This window comes from Oncorhynchus kisutch, linkage group LG6 (assembly GCF_002021735.2).
Source record: "Oncorhynchus kisutch isolate 150728-3 linkage group LG6, Okis_V2, whole genome shotgun sequence".
Classification (NCBI taxonomy): domain Eukaryota; kingdom Metazoa; phylum Chordata; class Actinopteri; order Salmoniformes; family Salmonidae; genus Oncorhynchus; species Oncorhynchus kisutch.
In genome coordinates, this window is record NC_034179.2 from 7,383,421 (window position 1) to 7,389,141 (window position 5,721).

The window sequence follows — 5,721 nt, forward strand, 5'->3', positions numbered from 1 at the left end:
ACACTGATGTTGGGCGACACCGAAGGTGTTCGATGCAGTTGAGGTCAGGGCTCTTTGCAGGCCAGTCAAGTTCTTCCAAACCGATCTCGACTAATCAGGTCAGTGTATGAACCTCGCTTTGTGTTTGGGGGCATTGTCATGCTGAAAGGACCTTCATCAAACCATGGTCGCAAAGTTGGAAGCACAGGATCGTCTAGAATGTAATTGTAAGCTGTAGTGTTAAGGTTTACCTTCACTGGAACTAAGGGGCCCAAATCATGAAAAACAGCCCCAAACCATTATTCCTCCTCCACCAAACTTTACAGTCAGCATTTTGCATTGGGGCAGGTAGCATTCTCCTGGCATAGGCCATACCCCAATTCTGTGTATTTGAATTGTTTTATCAATGTTCATTCGCTTCTGAATCAGTCTCTACAGCGGATTCATGTAGTAACACGTGACTGGTATCAGATTACAGATTCATGTAGTAACGTGACTGGTGTCAGATTACAGATTCATGTAGTAACACGTGACTGGTGTCAGATTACGGATTCATGTAGTAACACGTGACTGGTGTCAGATTACGGATTCATGTAATAACACGTGACTGGTGTCAGATTACGGATTCATGTAGTAACACGTGACTGGTGTCAGATTACAGATTCATGTAGTAACACGTGACTGGTGTCAGATTACGGATTCATGTAGTAACACGTGACTGGTGTCAGATTACGGATTCATGTAGTAACACGTGACTGGTGTCAGATTACATAGACTGTAAAGACTGGAAAAAGTCCACTGGCAGCTTATTTCATTTGCTGAAAGGCAAAATCACTAGTTGGCAGAAAAGATACGCATAGAAAGATATGCCGTCATTCTTTGACAAACACAGAAGGTTGTATATTATATTATATATTATATAATATATTATATTATTATATATTACAATATTATATATATTGTATAATATTATATTATTATATATTACAATATTATATATATTGTATTATATTATATTACAATATTGTATATATTGTATTATATTATATTATATTGAATTCAATAGAAGGAAACAGAAAGAGAGAAGGAACCAGAGAGAGAGAGACTGCCAGTTCTTTAATGTAGTCATTGGTTGTATTATACAGTCAACGCATTAAAAACTTCTTATGGCTGGGGGGCAGTATTGAGTAGCTTGGATGAATAAGGTGCCCAGAGTAAACTGCCTGCTGCTCGGCCCAAAAGCTAAGATATGCGTATTATTAATAGATTTGGATAGAAACCACGCTGAAGTTTCTAAAACTGTTTGAATGATGTCTGTGAGTATAACAGAACTCATATGGCAGGCAAAAACCAGAGAAAAAATCCAACCAGGAAGTGGGAAATCTGAGGATTGCAGTTTTTTTTTACTCATTGCCTATCGAATATACAATGTCTATGGGGTCATATTGCACTTCCTAAGGCTTCCACTAGATGTCAACAGTCTTTAGAACCTTGTTTCAGGCTTCTACCTGTGAAGGGGGAGAGAAAGAGAGCTGTTTCAACCAGAGGTCTGGTAAGTGCCATGAGCTGATCACGAGCTCACCCGTGAGAGCGACCTGCGTTCCATTGCATTTCTAAAGACAAAGGAATTCTGGGTGGAACATTATTGAAGATTTATGTTAAAAACATCCTAAAGATAGATTCTATACATCGCTTGACATGTTTCTAAGGACTGTAATGGAACTTTTTGACTTTTCGTCTGGACCTAGTGATCGCGCCTCGTGAATTTTGATTTGTGAACAAAATGTGCGAACAACAAGGAGGTATTTGGACATAAATGATGGACTTTATCGAACAAAACAAACTTGTAACCGAAAGGTTGCAAGTTCGAATCCCCGAGCTGACAAGGTACAAATCTGTCGTTCTGCCCCTGAACAGGCAGTTAACCCACTGTTCCTAGGCCGTCATTGAAAATAAGAATTTGTTCTTAACTGACTTGCCTAGTAAAATAAAGGTTCGAATTTTTATTTATTTTTTATTGTGGAACTGGGATTCCTGGGAGTGCATTCTGATGAAGATCATCAAAGGTAAGTGAATATTTATAATGCTATTTCTCACTTCTGTTGACTCCACATCTGTATGGCTTGTTTTTTGTGTCTGAGCTTTGCATGGTGTGCAATGGTGGTGCAGTTTTTTTTGGTGTGCAGTTTAAAAAAAATCTTGATACAGCGGTTGCATTAAGGATCTATAATTCTATGTTTAACACTTGTGTCTTTTATCTTTTTTTTCCTTTTTTACATATGTTTATTATGAGTGTTTCTGTAAAATTGATGTGACTCTCTGCAAAATCACCAGATGTTTTGGACCTAATGAACATAACGCGCCAATGTAAATGTAAACTGAGATTTTTTGGAAATAAATATGAACTTTATCGAACAAAACATCAGATGAAGATCAAAGGTTAGTGATTAATTTGATCTTATAATTATCTATTTCTGCTTTTTTGTGACTCCTCTCCTTTGGCTGGAAAAATGGCTGTGTTTTTCTGTGACTAGGCACTCACATAACATAATCGCATGGTGTGCTTTCGCTATAAAGCCTTTTTGAAACCGGACACTGTGGATGGAATTAACAACAAGTTTATCTTTCAAATGGTGTCAAATACTTGTATGTTTGAGGAATTTTAACTATGAGATTTCTGTTGTTTTGAATTTGGCGCCCTGCACTTTCACTGGCTGTTGTCATAGCGATCTCGGTAGCGGAATCTAATCCATAAGAAGTTGGAGCTGGCAGTTCTATACCTCCTCTATAGCCTAATATGTAGCCATCTATGTAGCCATCTATGTAGCCTAATATGTAGCCTAATATGTAGCCATCTATGTAGCCATCTATGTAGCCTAATATGTAGCCATCTATGTAGCCTAATATGTAGCCATCTATGTAGCCATCTATGTAGCCATCTATGTAGCCTAATATGTAGCCATCTATGTAGCCATCTATGTAGCCATCTATGTAGCCTAATATGTAGCCATCTATGTAGCCATCTATGTAGCCATCTATGTAGCCTAATATGTAGCCATCTATGTAGCCTAATATGTAGCCATCTATGTAGCCTAATATGTAGCCATCTATGTAGCCATCTATGTAGCCATCTATGTAGCCATCTATGTAGCCATCTATGTAGCCTAATATGTAGCCATCTATGTAGCCATCTATGTAGCCTAATATGTAGCCATCTATGTAGCCATCTATGTAGCCATCTATGTAGCCTAATATGTAGCCATCTATGTAGCCTAATATGTAGCCATCTATGTAGCCTAATATGTAGCCATCTATGTAGCCATCTATGTAGCCATCTATGTAGCCATCTATGACAGCCAGGCACTTCTATTAACAGTATAAGTAGTTGGCTTCCATAAGGTATTATATATTATATTATATTATTATATTATATATTAGCACTAATCTTCTTCATCTAATAGATGTGTATATTCATTCACAACTAGGATGTTGCTGGGCCCAGCACAGTGTGGGCTGGACAAGAGGAATGCCTATGTAAGAATGCTGTTCATTGATTACAGCTCAGCATTTAACAACATGTTTCAAATGTTCTCCCCTGCCCACTAAGCGTTGCTCACCGTTGTTGGTAAACAGGCCTACAACGCTTAGTGGGCAGGGGAGAACATTTGAAACATGTCGTTAGGCTGTTATAAAGTATTATAAGGTATTCAGTGGTTTTCTTCTTTGTCTATTATAATAAACAATTCATAAGGCATTTATAAACTGTTATAAAGTATTATAAGGTATGTATTCAGTGGTTTTCTTCTTTGTCTAAGGGTCCATAATAAACAATTCATAAGGCATTTATAAATTGTGTGTTCACCATTTATTAATCATTACTCCCACATGAATAAAACATTTACTAATCATTAGTAAATGAACCTTTAAAATAAAGTGTTACCCTAGGATGTTGCTGGTTCCAGCACAGGCAGTGTGGTCAACCTGGTCTTCTGGTCCCAGTGATGCTAGGCTTAGCAGCACAGACAGCTCAGCTGTAGTCAAGGGGAGGGAGGGAGGGAGATACTGCCATTTTATTTATTTGGCTCTATATGCAATAGTAATTAACCCTTAGGGGGGGGGGACGGGGGAGGGGGCCATCTATGACAGACAGGCACTTCTATAAACAGCATTAGTAGTTGGCTTCCGTAAGGTATTATATATTAGCACTAATCGTATTCATCTAATACATTTGTATATTCATTCACAACTAGGATGTTGCTGGGCCCAGCACAGTGTGGGCTGGACAAGAGGAATACCTATGTAAGAATCCTGTTCATTGATTACAGCTCAGCATTTAACACCATAGTACCCTCCAAACTCGTCATTAAGCTCGAGACCCTGGGTCTCGACCCCACCCTCTGCAACTGGGTACTGGACTTTCTGACGAGCCGCCCCCAGGTGGTGGAAACAACATCTCCACCCCGCTGATTCTCAACACTGGGGCCCCACAAGGGTGCGTTCTCAGCCCTCTCCTGTACTCCCTGTTCACCCATGACTGCGTGGACATGCACGCCTCCAAATCAATCATCAAGTTTGCAGACGACACTACAGTTGTAGGCCTGTTTACCAACAACGGTGAGATGGCCTACAGAGAGGAGGTGAGGGCCCTCGGAATGTGGTGTCAGGAAAATAACCTCACACTCAACGTCAACAAAACAAAGGAGATGATTGTGGACTTCAGGAAACAGCAGAGGGAGCACCCCCCTATCCACATCGACGGGACAGTAGTGGAGAAGGTGAAAAGTTTTAAGTTCCTTGGCGTACACATCACAGACAAACTGAATTGGTCCACCCACACAGACAGCGTGGTGAAAAAGGCGCAGCAGCGCCTCTTCAACCTCAGGAGGCTGAAGAAATTTGTCTTGTCACCAAAAACACTCACAAACTTTTACAGATGCACAATCGAGAGCATCCTGTCGGGCTGTATCACTGCCTGGTACGGCAACTGCTCCGCCCACAACCGCAAGGCTCTCCAGAGGGTCGTAAGGTCTGCACAACGCATCACCGGGGGCAAACTACCTGCCCTCCAGGACACCTACACCACACTGTCACAGGAAGGCCATAAGGACATCAAGGACAACAACCCCCCGAGCCACTCCCTGTTCACCCTGCTATCATCCAGAAGGCGAGGTCAGTACAGGTGCATCAAAGCTGTGATCGAGAGACTTGAAAAACAGCTTCTATCTCAAGGCCATCAGACTGTTAAACAGCCATCACTAACATTGAGTGGCTGCTGCCAACATACTGACTCAACTCCAGCCACTTTAATCATGGAAAACATTGGATGTAATAAATGTATCACTAATCACTTTAAACAATGCCACTTTATATAATGTTTACATACCCTACATTACTCATCTCGGACGGACGGACAGACAGACAGACAGGCAGACAGACAGACAGACAGAAGAGATGCAGAGACAGACTGCACAACAGGGAGGTAAGGGGGGGGGGGGGGGGGGTTGAGCACGTGCAGTGATGTGTGCTGGTGTGGCTGAAATGCCAGGGCTGACATCTTGTCCCAGTCTGCCCCTGTAGATCGTCAGGTCTGGCAGTAAATGAAGCCTAATCATGTGATTGAGCACCATTCAATTTCTAACACTCAAAGATGTATTCACACAGGACCAGCGGCATCTTGTGAGGAAGACATTTTGATTTGCATTTCATAGCAATGTTCCAGTCTTTTCCTGAAAATTACAACTG